Genomic DNA, 14913 nt, shown 5'->3' on the forward strand with positions numbered 1-14913 from the left:
TACGGATTATTCATCTAGAGTTTCCCAAAAGAGTATTCTGGGAACCACAACTTTACATGGTTAAATCGTGGGACGCAATGTGTGACATGTTTTTCAAATCATCAATAGTATCTTGGGAATCACTTAAGAAATCAAGTTAAAACTTTGAGGGAGTATAGGAGGGTAGGTGGGCCAAGTGAGTTTAGGATTTTGACCGAGGGAAAGGGTTTAAGCTGAAAGACATTATGTGTATATTTAAGGTCCCCGAGATAATATCTTGAAACAGCTTTGGAAAGGATATGAAACTTTCAGGCATTCATAGGTATTCTCAAGATACTCTAGAGAGGCTAGTTCAATGATCCGGATATATTCAGTTTCTTCCAGTTTACCTTGGGCCCTACCAATTCAAAATTGAATTCGATGTTTGTTAATTAGCAAGTCTTACTCGGCAAGTCATGCCGGCTTATCATGTCCTTTTCGTTTGAATATTGGTTTAATTAACATTTCAGGCCGAAAGAGTGTCGGTATTTAGCCACCGACAAAAAGGTTCATTGGTCCACCTTATGAACTTTAAAGTAAGTGGCCCAATATATAGACTGACCCTAAAAATTTGAAGTTAGTAAGAAAATCTTTGAGCTAAAACTAACTTGATTTCTTGTTCAAATTAGATTACACAATGAACTGTGACGGACAAGTTACTGGATTTCTTAACCTTAGAAACACTTGTTATGTTAAGTCGGTATTGCAGGTCAGTCATTTAAAATTGACATCCCTCTTTTTAGAAGTATTTAAGTTGGAATTATGCTATATTAAACATGCACAAGCGTATCAGAGCGCAAACAAAAACGTTGAATAAGCTTATTAGAGCTTCTCTGCCTGGGGGGTAACCATTTATAAACTGAGAATGGTGGATTGCGGCAATTTATAAGTGAAAGTTACAATTTTTAACCAGATGATACTCAAATTAATTCAGGCCTAACGAGGCGATTTAATGTTTTAAGAAAGCTTGTTAAGGGCTTATTTTAAACTTACTACTAACATGTATGTCTTGATAATGCTGTCTTTAAGTGACGAACAACATTAAAATTACACTTTGATGCTGTTTTTTTTAAACAGAAAGTTTGAGAAGGAAAATTAATATTATTCGTTTTTCGACATATTAATAACAAATATCTAGATCGAAATTAAGACGAACAAAATTGACCTTCAAAGAGAATTTCAGGAAAACAAACAGAACTTAGCAAAAGTAAGATTGGGTTTTCCCTTTGTGTAACTCTCGCAAGACCTTAAGTTTTAGCTTTTTAATTTTTTTCCGAAACATTTGGAAAAAAATCGCGCAATTCTTGAAAAATCGCTGGATTCTGGATTCACTAAATTAGCCAACAAGTTAATAACTAAATTATAATACACCCGAATCAACAGTCAACAAGCTTTTGTCATCAGAAATTGTTGGTTTTCTTTTTTTAGGCTTTTTTCATTTCAATTAATTTTTTTTAGCATGTTGAACACAGAGGCTTCAATGGAGGAGGGAGATGCAATCACCTGTTTTTCACGTATTTTGAAAAATAACTTGATTTCGGTGAATTGTTTTTTTTTTCTAAGTATGAATCCCCCTGGATTGTAAAAGAAATTCACAGCTTTTTTGACATGTATAAACAAATCATTTATGCAAAGGACATAATGCCAAGGCCATATCCAGGAGATGGGTTTTACCCCCCACTCCAAAAATTTCGATCATCTCGTAAAAAAGTAACAAAACACTTATAGACCAATTTTGATTTGTTTTATAAAATTTGGTTTTGAAAAAGCCCAGTTCAAATTTCAAATATGTTGACCCGTTAACTCAAAAGCTCTAACTGAACTTTCATCAGGATATTGCTCATAACCATAAAACGACATCTCAATACAGATCAAACCAATTTTCAATAAATAGTATTTATTTTCAGGTTGAAAATTTTCCAGGGGGAAAAGTTCTTTGAGGGAAATTGTCAGGAATGAAATTTTTCAGATGTGAAGGATTGAATTTTCTGGGAAGAATTTTAAGGGGTCTTAGTTTTGGCGGGGAGCTAATCTCTGGACGAATTTTTCTATATATATATATATATATATATATATATATATATATATATATATATATATATATATATATATATATATATATATATATATTTTTTATATATATATATATATATATATATATATATATATATATATATATATATATATATATATATATATATATATATATATATATATATATATATATATATATATATATATATATATATATATATATATATATATATATATATATATATATATATATATATATATATATATATATATATATATATATATATATATATATATATATATATATATATATATATATATATATATATATATATATATATATATATATATATATATATATATATATGTGTGTGTGTGTGTGCGCGTGTGTGTGTGTCTTTTGATCTTGCAGAAACAGTGAGAATTTTTTTTTATTTCATTGTCAATTTATTGCCTTTTTTGCCTTTCAGCTTTTATTCCAGTCAACAAAATTTATGGATTGGTTAGAACATGAAAAAGAAATTCACTGTAAAAACTGCACACAAAATGACAAGTGTTTTTTTTTTGTAATTTGGTTGTCATTTCAATGCTTTACAAGAAACAGATGATTGTGAGTCCTGATATATTTTGCAGTTTGTTGCCAAGTACGTATGCTACAGCATTTTTATATTTAAACTATACTGCTATCTGTCTATAGTCCACATACCTATTCTAGTTTCTAAACATGGTTATTTAATTCCCTTTCAGCTATTTTTTAAATCCAATTGTTAAAGAATTCAATCAAAAATATGCACATCTTAGAAATTGAGTTCTATTTACAAAATTAGGAATTGAATTGTGCAATAAATTAAATTAAGATTGAACAATAGCAATAGTTAAGTTTGGATTATACAACGATAATTACAAATTGAACCATACATCTTACAAATTGCATTATTAAACTTCAGAACCGAATGAGAAAAGTTGATTTTTGCTATTCTTCCTCCAAGACTGTTTTCAAACTTGCCCATTGTGAGCATACAAGGATTTATATGTTCAATGCAATATTCCAAACATATAAGATTCCTCAAGTTTAGTGTTACCCGCTGAAAGTTAACAACCTGAAAAAATTTGTCTGATTTTCGAAGACGGGTGAAACACATATCAGATTAAGCGTATCAGAGAACCCTAATGCAGAGCTTTCAAGCTCCTATTTACAGAAATGTGGAATTTTACATTTTTTAATTTTATTTAGCCTATGTATTTGGTTTCTTTGGCCAGAAGAAAGATCACAGATGCGTGTTTATTTGTATTTTTTGCTGTTTTTTTCCAAAGTTTTTGCTTCTTTTTTCCAAAAACAATTGAGATTTGAGATCCAATAACTACACCTTTGGGGGTAACATGACGACTTACAGGTCATGGGAAAAGTGCTGTTACTTGTAAAATTCGCCCATTGCATGCGTATAGAATTTGTTACTGGGAAGTAAGCAGACATTTTACTGGGTGGGGGATTTTGTGCTTGAGGTGGGTTTTCATGCGAAGTATTTTCTGCAGGAGAGGAAAATTTCCGACGGTGAACTTTCGAGGGAAAATTTTACACTTTTGATTTGGGAGGATTCCTATACGAAATTTTTTATCATTTTTTAAAGGCCTTTTTCCGTATTTCGAAATTGGACAAAGGCCTTTTTCATGCATAATTATGCATTTTTAATTACACTCGTGAATAAAATGGAAGGAGACGGACACGAAGAATAAAGTCTTTGAAGGCTCAATTAGACAAGAACGCATATGTCAAGTCTGCGACTACGTTTCAAAGAGAACAGGGTCGTTTGATTGCCTGTCGATAATTTTTTCTGCAAACTCACTTGAATATTTATTTAAAAAAACATTTGAGTCTGAATATGCTTAGTCTAGGTAAAATCAATTCCTATGAAAATAAACGCATGGTTTTTGATACTATAACACACTGCCGCTTCATTTTTTTGAAAGCTTGGAAAATAATTTTTGATTTACCTTACAACAAGCATAGGTTGTTTTGAAATATCATCGATTTTGTGCTAATGAGGACCCAGAAAAGATGACCGACAGAATTCATCTTTATCAAGAAGAAAAATTCTTGGTTATAATAATGCACTTTTTGAGTCTGTGAGACCAGAGCTTTTCGTTGCAAATGTTCCAAGCTTCCCAGCAGTGGCGTGATTTCGACAAACCCCGGGAGGGGGGAGAGTGGGACCGAATTTATCAAAGAAAGTGAAAATGACCGTAAAACTAAAAATAAGCCATTTAGTACCATGAAGGTACTTTTTATTGCTATGAAAGTACTATAAATGTACTTTATAGTACTATAAAGATAAATATGTACTAAAAAAATTATCTATTTCTGTTGATGCTTGAATTATGCAGGTTTATCTTAATTTTGACAAGATTTTGGAAGAAACAAAATTTCGGCTGGGGGGTAAACTTGGGTCTGTGGGGGGGGGCAAACTCGGGTCGAGGGGGGGCCACCCGATGTCCGAGAGCGGAAGCTGCCCCCCCTCCCCTGTGTCCTATGCAATTATGCCCAGGCTTACCCGTGTCGTTAGTCACGCGGGAGTAATAGCCCATCAAACATTTCTGGGTAATGAAGTGTAAGTAAGCAGCGACCCGGCTCAATACTAACCGAAACTCTAAAACGCGGAATTTTGATACCAATAGATATATCAAAAGAATTTGCTTATCCTGCTGATTACAAACATATAAATTTCATTAAGTTTAGTCTTACTTATCATTGTGGAGAGGGGGGTTTCTCCCCCTGGGAAGGAGGATTCCATATTTCCGTGGGGAGGGGATTTCTCCATTAACGTGGGACCAGATTTCCTGGCATTATTTAAAAAACGATAGTTTTTCAGCTCAAAGTAAGGAGCAACATTAAAACTTAAAAAGAACAAAAATTATTACGTATATGAAGGTGTTTTTCTCCTTAACAAATTGCTCTTTACGATAAATTTTCAATTTTGTCCCAATTCTTTAAAAACGACTCCTGAAAGACAAGGGTCATTTAATTAGAACAATAGCTAACTTTTTTAAAAGGGCCGAAAACTTTAGCGTGAAGAGCGAGGTATTGAGGAGGGGGAAATCCCCTGATATACGCAATAATTTCTGTTCGTTTTAAGTCTTAATGCTGCTCCTTACTTTGAGCTGAAAAAGCTTGTTTTTTATTTAATTTTTATAAAAGGGATGCTAATTTGCAGATGGATGTCAGAGTTGTTTTTTCATTTCCATTTTGTTTTTTTTTTAATAGCTTTACGAGTATTTCGACAAATGTTTAATAAAAAAAGAGGAATGTCCTTGTATGGACCCAGCCTGTAGAAATAAAAATGTGTTAGGTTTGTCAATGCTCTACCAAGAAGTAACACGAGCCGTATATAATGCTGTAAGAGCAAAATTAGGAAATAGAAACGGTGAGTTAAATTTTTTTGATGAGAAAATTAGTAAAGCAGAATAAATAGTTTTCCAAAATGTCATTGAGAAACTTCAAAATTATTTCGGGTTTAACAGTAAAGCTTTTTCGTATTCAAGAAGCTTCAAGGTAAAACTGCCTTGTTTTTTGGTTTATTCGTATAAATTATTAAATGATCTTAACTCCATATATTTAAACTGTACATGCTTGTACCTGTCCTGTTCACACTAGAAATCATTAAAATTTTAGTGAAATAACACTGCAAAAAATAGTTTTAAAAGATTGTTCAAAAATTATAATTCCATAATACACAACTTCAAACAACTCAATGTGTTAAGATTTCTATTGAATGAGAAAAGCCCAAAAATAAATAAACACCAACCACAATGTTGCTATGAGAACAAGCTGAGAAAGTCAGCTGTTGTTGCCGTTTTATGCTGTTTCAAGATATATCTATTATATCTTTGTCAAATCAACAGTAATCCTTTTTAACTATTCAAAAACATACAAATTTATAAAGCTTAACAAATAAGTTAGGAAACATAGGTATTGTTCTAAATGGCAAAGTACTTAGAAGGTTCACGAAAGAACCAAAATCAGATTTTTAGTAGTTTTTGCTCAAAACGCACAGAAGAGTGCCACTGGAGTAAAAACTGAGATTTTCCGCAAGACTAAGAACCAAAATATATGTCCCGGCAGTTCTTCACAGCAAACGCAAATCCAAATATTGAAAATGATAACTTTCTGTTTTTTTTTTTATTTTCCTCGGATATATTTTCACTTGGATCATTGGTTTAACTTTAGCACTTTCCAGGCTGACATAACAACGATGTTAAATGACGATGAGAATTTGCTTTGCGGGGACGAAGGAACAACTACCCAAAATGAATGAAAAAGATGCCTAAGATTTTATAGCTTTTCACGGCAAAGACCCTGCATCCGCAAGTGTGCTGCAACTGAGTATGTTGTCTGCTGGCTGATCAGCCGACTATGGACCTTTGTAACAACAAAATTTCTCTTGTTGTAAAATTTGTTAAGAAAACAAGATTATTTTTTTCTACAAGTGAAGCACATTTGCATATTGCTTAAGATTTACCTAAAAAATCAATCCAAATAAACTGGGAAAATTTCTTAAAGTTTGAAAACTAACGCTCTACTTAAGGCACGAAAATCATACCCAAAAAGCTTAATTAGAGCTAATGAAAGCTTATTATCAGAGGCAACGCTATAGCGTTGCCTGCAGTAAAGGCCATACGGCTCCAATGTTTTATTATTATTATTTTTTTCCCCAGAGGCACTTCATATGGAAGGGGTCGGCGTATAAACTTCAAAGGAGGCGCATTCGATTGGAAATCGAGACTTCTAGTGCCCTTTTTTAAGGGTCAAAAGTGATTGGAAGGTAACTAACACCCCTTCCACGCCTAACTTTTTCCCAAACACATCCAATCAAAAGTTTGAGATAGCCATTTTGTTCTAGATAGTTGATTTCTAGATAAGAAATAAATAAAAAAAACAAGTTTTTTAAACTGAAAGTAAGGAGTGACATTAAAACTTAAAACGAACAGAAATTATTCCGTATATGAAAGGGGCTGTCCCTTTCATTGTTCCTTTCCCTTTAATATTGTTTAAAAAAATAAAGTTGTGAAACAGATTCAAACTTTAGCGTAAAGAGCGAGGCGTTGAGGAGGGGACAGCCCCTTTCATATACGTAATAATTTCTGTTCGTTTTAAGTTTTAATGTCGCTCCTTACTTTCAGTTTAAAAACCTTTTTTTTTATTTAATTTCTGATCGTTTTTTAGTTAATGCTGCTTTTATTTTGGCTCACCGTAATTGAATAAGTAAACAAAATTTGCATAAAAATATTACTTTTCTTTTGCTAAATGGCTGTCGCTAAATTTGGTTCTGACGTAATTTACAAATTAACTTACGTAACGAACTTCCATATTTGTATATTTTTCTTCTGGCAAAAAATACAAAGTTGCAGATTTTTGCAGATATGAGCTTGAAACCTATGTTGTAGGGTTTTCTGATACGCTGAATCTGACGGTGTGATTTTCATTAAAATTCTTTCACTTTTAGGGGATGTTTCCCCCCTATTTAAGAAATCAGGTAAATTTTCTCAGGTTCATAGCCTTTGATGAGTAATACTAAACTTAATAAAATTCATATATTTAGAATCAGCATTATAAGCCCATTCTTTTGATACATTTATTGACATCTAAGTTCTGTTTTTAAAAGTTTCGATTACTATTGAGCCGTATCGCTTGTTTTTTTTTATTGTTTTTTTTATTACGTATATGTTATTACGTATATGAGGGGGTTCTCCCCTAGTCAATACCACGCTCTTTACGTTAAAAGTTTAAATTTTTTTTAATTAACAAACCCCCGAATAACAAAGGCCGTTTAATTAGAACAGATAGCTCTTTTGAAAGCACTAAAAACAAGGTTAGGTTAGGTTAACTGTAGCGTAAATTGTAGCGTAACTGTAGCTGTAAAGAGCGAGGTATTGACTTGGGGGCAAACCCCCTCATATACGTAATAATTTCTGTTCGTTTTAAGTTCTAATGTTGCTTCTTACTTTCAGTTAAAAAAACTTATTTTTTGTAAATTTAATTTCTGATCGTTTTTTAATAATGCTTGGAAATCCGGCACCCCCTTCATAGAAATTTCCATTACCCCAAAGAAACATCCTCCACAGAAAGATTCCCCCGAGTAACCCCCTCCTCCAGCTCCCCCCTCCACACCCTTTTTTCCTTATACCCATCCAATACGAACTTTGAGATGATTATTTTTTTTAACAACCAAACAACGACAACTCGAGGGTCGACATAGCCCCCTTGGGCCCAAGGGCAGGCTTTGTAAGTTATGCCCTACGTGAATCTGTGGTTCTTAGGGGAGGAATGAACGTAAACAGTTAATAGGGCTCATTTGATTGGATATTGAAAGTTATAGTTCAATTTTTAAGAGTCAAAAGAGATTGGTGGGAACCTAGCCCCCCCCCAAAGCCCCTTTATCCCCAAATGCATCCAATAAAAATTTTATATAGCCATGAAGTCAAAAACCTACTGTGTTATTGTCGCTTTACTGAAAACTACACCCGTTTTGAACAGTCTTAGTAGGTATAAACAACATCAAATTGAAAATTTCATTTATAATGATATTCATTGTTAAAAAATTTATTCATTAAAGAATTTATTTCACTGTAATTTTATTTTCATCTTTAATGCTGTAAGAACTGGAAAAGAAAATATTTTTAATATAATTCGTTTTCAGTTAAGCGCCAATGACGCGGTAGGCTTTTGGCTTTTATTTACAGTTAAGAAAGGGGGAAGTATGCAAAATCTTGTTTGTAGTGAAACTATATTCGTCTTGAACAACTTTAGAAAGAACTAATAAATTAAACTGAATTTTTGATGGATAATAATATTAGCTCATCAGTTCAAAATTTTACTATAATTTTAATGTTTATTTTCAATATTAAGTACAAAAGAAAATATTTGTAAGCGCCAGTGACGCAGTAGGTTTTAGACTTTTACAGTGAGAGAAGGAGGCGATACCCAAACTCTTGTTTGTAGTGAGTTTTGTTCGTTTCAAGCTTGATTTGCATATTCAATTTAAGTTTCACTCGCTTTAAGATTTGCTTATTCATTTACATTAATATCTATTGTATGTTTGTTTGCATTAATTCTTTATTTAATTTCTGTTCGTTTTAAGTTTCATTTATATTCTAATGGCAAAATATTTTTTTCGTTTTAAGCTTGATTTTCATATTCAATCTAAGCATTACTCACTTCAAGATCTATTTATTCATTTATATTATTACTTAGATGAAAGTGTCAGCAAAATGAATGAAGTTTTAGAGGTTTTGCGAGTTCAGGGTGCTAGAATTGGTTTGAAAATTAATGTTAGGAAGACTAAGTCACTAAGGCTAGGAATAAGTGAAGACGAAAAGGTGATGTTGGGTAATGAAAAGATTGATCAGGTGGACAGCTTCACTTACCTTGGTAGTACTATCAGTAAAGATGGTGGGAGCAGTGGAGATGTTAAAAATAGAATAGCCAAGGCTCAGGGTTTTTTTTTCACAGTTAAAAAAAAGTCTGGAAGAATAGGAAGATAAATCTGCAAACCAAGATTAGAATATTAGAAGCTACACTGATGGCAGCGGTCAAATATGGCTCTGAAGCATGGACGCTCCGAAAAGTGGATGAAGATTTGCTAGATGTTTTCCAGAGAAAATGTTTAAGGATTTTTCTGGGTACCCGGCTGACTGACCGTGTTTCAAACAATAGGCTATACGAAAAATGTGATTCAATACCGCTCTCTAGGACTATAATGAAAGAAAGGTTGAGGTGGTTAGGGCACGTTGTGCAGATGAAGGATGACAGATTGCCAAAGATTATTCTTTTCGGCCAACCATCTAGGGCTAAAGGGAAAGCAGGTCGTCCCTGTCTGGGGTGGGAGGACGTCACAAAGAAAGATTTAAAGAAAATGGGAACTTCGTGGGCGGGTGTAAAAAGGGAGGCTTTGAATAGATTGGGGAAGCGGAGGAGCGTGCGTAGCTGTGTTGGCCTCAGGCAGCTTGGTGCTGCGGTGAGTTGTTAGTAGTATGTTTTTTGCTATGATTGTTTATTTAATTTCTGTTCGTTTTGGGTTTCATTTATTCTTTAATAGTAATTTCTGGTCGTTTTGAGTTTGAATTTTAACAGGTATTTGTATTGTAAACTTTATGTGTTTACTTCTCTGTGAATTGTCTACTTCTCTGTAAAGTGTGACTTCTCTCTGGAGTCTTATGGTAGCGTTGGCCTATTATCTGGGTTCTACCGGTGGATGATGTCTAGAGTCTCTAACCATCACATAGTTTATGTTTAGAATATAAAATGTTAATTTGTACATATAATACAGTGAATGTACATATGGCGAGGACAGATACAGAATTCGAATTGACTCAAATAATCTAAATTGGTAACTTATATTCAGCACAATATACAGATACGCATCCGGGCATTTGACAGAACTGCTCTATTTTAATCTGTCAACTTCCAGGAATTACAGCAAATATTCAGAATTAATTTAGTTACCAAGGAAATAGAGCTTATGACATATGCTTAGAATTTTAATTATTGGTTTCATCCCAGAAAAACCCACTTCCACAAGTTTACAGTATCTGCTGAGCTTAAGTTTAAAATGGCGTTTACTTTTCTTTGTAAAACTTATTTTTCGGAAAGTCTTTTTCAATTAATTCTAATTAAAGGTTACTTGTGTTTCAGGAGTCGTTTTTAAAAAAACGGGACAAAAATCAAACTTCAGCGTAAAAAGAGAGGTATTGAGAAGGGGAGAGCCCCCCTCATATGATTAATCTCTTCGTTTTAAGCTTTGATGTTGTTTCTTACTTTCATTTGAAAAAACTCGTTTTTTTAAATTTAATCTCTTATCGTTTTTAAATAATGCCGGGAAATCCGGCTCCTTCTCCATGAAAATTTTCTTCTCCCAACGGAAAATCCCTCCAAGGAAAGTTATTCCCACAAAAAATCCCCGCCCCCTCACCAGGAAAATTCCTTCCGCACAATTCCATTCTAGCTAAAATTTTCCCCTGAAATATTTATTGCGGACGTTCCAGGTAAAATATTTTTCTTTGTGCACTTTTGGAAAAGACTTTCATTTGAAAAAATCGTTTCAAAAAGCATTCCGGAAATCCCCTCCTCCAGGGAAAAGTTTTCTCGGGAATACCCCGCCTCCTAGTAAATATATATATATATATATATATATATATATATATATATATATATATATATATATATATATATATATATATATATATATATATATATATATATATATATATATATATATATATATATATATATATATATATATATATATATATATATATATATATATATATATATATATATATATTTATATATATATATTCACAGTCTGTCTTGGATCTATAGTGCTATTGTTGCTTTCAAATTAGACATTTTCCATGCTCCGTAAATTCCAAAAATAGGTTTAAACCACAAATACCCCTGCAGGTTCATGTCATTACTAGTTGAAGATTTATGAATAAGGGAAGAAAACATTGTAGAATTCATAGCATACTTTAGAGAACTTTTTCAAGATGAGTAGGGTCACCCTTGACACTCCAGTAATATAAATACATCAAAAGACGACGCATTGTATTATATTACAAAATGTATCTTATTTTTATAGGTAACCGGAGAGCATAAGAGAAGTATGATTTTATAAACCTTTTTTTAGGCTGATGCATTAGAGTCAGTGAACGGTTTGGAGGATTTTTTAATAGAAATCCCTTCAGAAAAATTCAAGAAGTCAAGAAGGGATGCAAAGGGTAATTTTGTAGTTCGAAAAAAGGGATATACCTCTATTTTGAGGAATAACGTTAAGCGTGAGTGCCAGTTTATTATTGTAAACAACCCCCGAGAAAGAAAATCACAGCCACTGCCAATTGCAAGATTGAGGGTTGTCAAATAATAGACAGATTCATAACATAGGTTTAGTTTCAAAGCATACTGCTGAATAATCAATCATTTATAATACTTAACGTGTTTCAACATGGCCTTCCTCATCATATCAAGGGAAAAAGAGTGAAAATGCAACTTTCAGGTGAAAAAAGGGACGCTAAAGTTCAAGAAGTAAAAAAGAATAAGAGTACAATTAAGACATATGAAGGAGACATCCAAGGCGTATATCATTCGTCTGAAGAGGACAAAGAACTTCTCCTCCCGTATTCCTTGGGTGCTTTACAAAATTCCGAGCACAAAAAATCAATAAAGTTACATTTTCATTCTTTCTTTGAGCTAGAAGCAAAAATGAAAACTTATAATGTGGCAACAGCACAAGTGCAATTATTTTTCTCGAAGACAAAAAAAAACGATAGTATTGGCTACGTCCAAAGACTATCTTGGCTTTCTTTTTGCCTTGTCTTATCTATTGACAACTCTCTTAATAATTTATGTAGGATTTGCTGCTTAGTCGACATTTTGGAAAAAACTGACTGGATTGGCTGTGATAAAAATGCAAATCAATGGTTTCATAGCATTTGTTATTTGGGCATATATAAAGAAGAGCCAAAAGGAAGATTTACGTGTGTATTATGTAAAATAATTTATAACTAAGTTGTGCTTTGAAACTCGGAGGGGCCAGAACCAACGCTATCTAACGGAAGGATTAAGGGATCCATGACTTTTGGCGTTGCAGGGCCAAGACTTTAAAATTCTTATATTAAGCTTCTCTTATAATTACATTTTTCAAATTTTCTAGCATTGATTTCGTTCAGAAGAGTTGATATACTTTATATTTAACAGGTAAAATAGATTTCTATTAATATTGATAGTATCTACCAATTTCGATGTGCTAGCAATTGCCATGAAAACGAAAGTTCCATACATAGCATTTAGATTTCTAAATTATTTACATTTGTATTTCTGAATCATATACAAAACTATTGACAACAAAACAGGATCTTATTCGGGAGGGGTGACAAAAGAACTTTCTTGAAGACATGGGGACTAAGGTGTTCTTATCTGCAATTTAAAGGCAAATTTACAAGTGGGAGACATATTTTTTATTTTTTAATATAAACAATCTTTTTACTTCATTTATGCAACCAATGTCTGAATTGAAGAATTTTTTTTAGGTGGCCAGAAGGGTTTGAAGTCCTGAACCCGTCATTCCCTTTTACGGAAATAAAAATGCGTTTAATATATGTATTTTTTGTATTGTGCCTTTATAAAAAAAATTACTGAGACTCGATCGATGTCAGTTTATAGCAAATTTTCAATCTACATTCATCAGTTCCTTTCAGCAATCTTCGTTAGTATGGTGATTTTCTTTCTTTGTGGGTGCTATGATAAATAAATATATAAGGAAAGTACTACTTGAATTAGAATGTTTTGAGTGAAGAGCAAAAGACGGGATCATAAATAATTTCTGAGACCACACTTGCCAAGCCTTGCAAGATGAGAAAAAAACACTCATAAAGGAAAAAAAGAAGACATTTCCAAATAGTGAAAATTAAAATAAAATGTAAATACTATAGACACTTTGTAATTAATACATGCAAATACTTTGGCTAAACCGTCCTTGGTGCAAAATTAGAAAAAAAAACAGACCTAAAAACACTTGAATAATTTTTAAAAATCCGGAAGAAACAACTACTAAAACAAAATAAGAAATAATTTTCTCGTGTTTTCATACTTTTACTGACTGGAAATATCCTCGTTTTTTCTTTACGTTTTTTTCCTGTCCGATCACGTGATCATAACTTCCTGAAAGAAACTATAAATTTTACTTGGTTGCAAATTTTACTTGGTATCTTTCTAAATGTCAGCGAAAAAGCGAATCCTACATACATTATTAAGGAAGTTGTCCCCCTTGTCCACAATAAATGCAACTGCTTCTGAGCGCTTTTTTCTGCTACTTTCGAGATTTGATAAATTGTATATAACTGTATCATTGTTCGTAAAAATATTGGTAATAGTTTTATACAAATTTGCTTTGAATTTATAGGTCTAAGATATATCTTTAGACTGCCGTGGATCAAAAAACTCAAATTCTTTATTTTGAACGTCGATTATTATTAGAATCCAGTGACTTGGTATGTTTATCAGAAAAACACATTGTTTTCCTTTCTTTCATTGACAGTTCTCCCGTAGCGATCTTTTTTTTTATGTAAAAATACATATTTTTCGTGTCAAAGAGCAATGATGGTTTTTTTAGTCTCTTGAATTTCTATGTAGTATATATTATTTAATTTTTTGAAGTAATTTTAGACTTATGAGAAAGTAAACAAATTCAAAATGAGGAAAATAAATAATTATAGATTGCGAAGTCCAGGAAGCTTATATCGACCTTATATAAAACTAACTTAAAAAAGAAGTAAAAGCACTTACCGCTCATATACTGTAGCTTGAGAATTTAGAACTGACTGAAACCTCGGATATCGCTAAGGATTCACGATCCCAATATACGGAAGGCAAGAACATATTCAGGATTTGGGGAATGAGCCAGCTGCACAAGTGAAAATTTTCTTTTTATGTTCACTTTAAATCCCTATAGACTTGAACTTTCATATGTCGAAAATATAATTCATTTCCTGTAAATTAAAACCCGGAAATCCTACCAATAATGTTTACAAGACCCATTTTCGTCAACGTGAAACAATATGCATGAAACAGAGTTGAAACTTGCTCAACTTCCCGTCAACAGAAACGTAAGATTTTACCTACTTTGGTATATTTAAGTAGATAGGAAGTGACTTCAAAATAATGGCTAAATTAGTTTGACTTAGTGTAGTAATATCTTGGTTTTCAGTAAAGTTGTACATGCCAACAATTAAAAATAGATTTTTTTTTATTAAAAAGGAGTTATTGAAAAAATAATTTCATGGGTGCCGGGAGGGGGGGCATGTCCCCTTGGA

At 32.5% G+C, this 14913-nt stretch overlaps 1 protein-coding gene across 1 annotated transcript in view; it reads right to left on the reverse strand.

Annotated features, from left to right (window-relative positions):
- LOC148941620 (uncharacterized) overlaps positions 1-14523 on the reverse strand; it is a 47048-nt gene extending 32525 nt beyond the window's left edge. Inside the window, exon 1 of the mRNA XM_089103873.1 lies at positions 14387-14523. The gene's annotated coding sequence lies outside the window, so the exon portion shown is untranslated. The remainder of the gene's footprint in view (positions 1-14386) is intronic.
- Between the last annotated feature and the right edge of the window lie 390 nt (positions 14524-14913).

This window comes from Artemia sp. Qi Xiang Cuo, chromosome 18, assembly GCF_049724085.1.
Source record: "Artemia sp. Qi Xiang Cuo chromosome 18, ASM4972408v1, whole genome shotgun sequence".
Classification (NCBI taxonomy): domain Eukaryota; kingdom Metazoa; phylum Arthropoda; class Branchiopoda; order Anostraca; family Artemiidae; genus Artemia; species Artemia sp. Qi Xiang Cuo.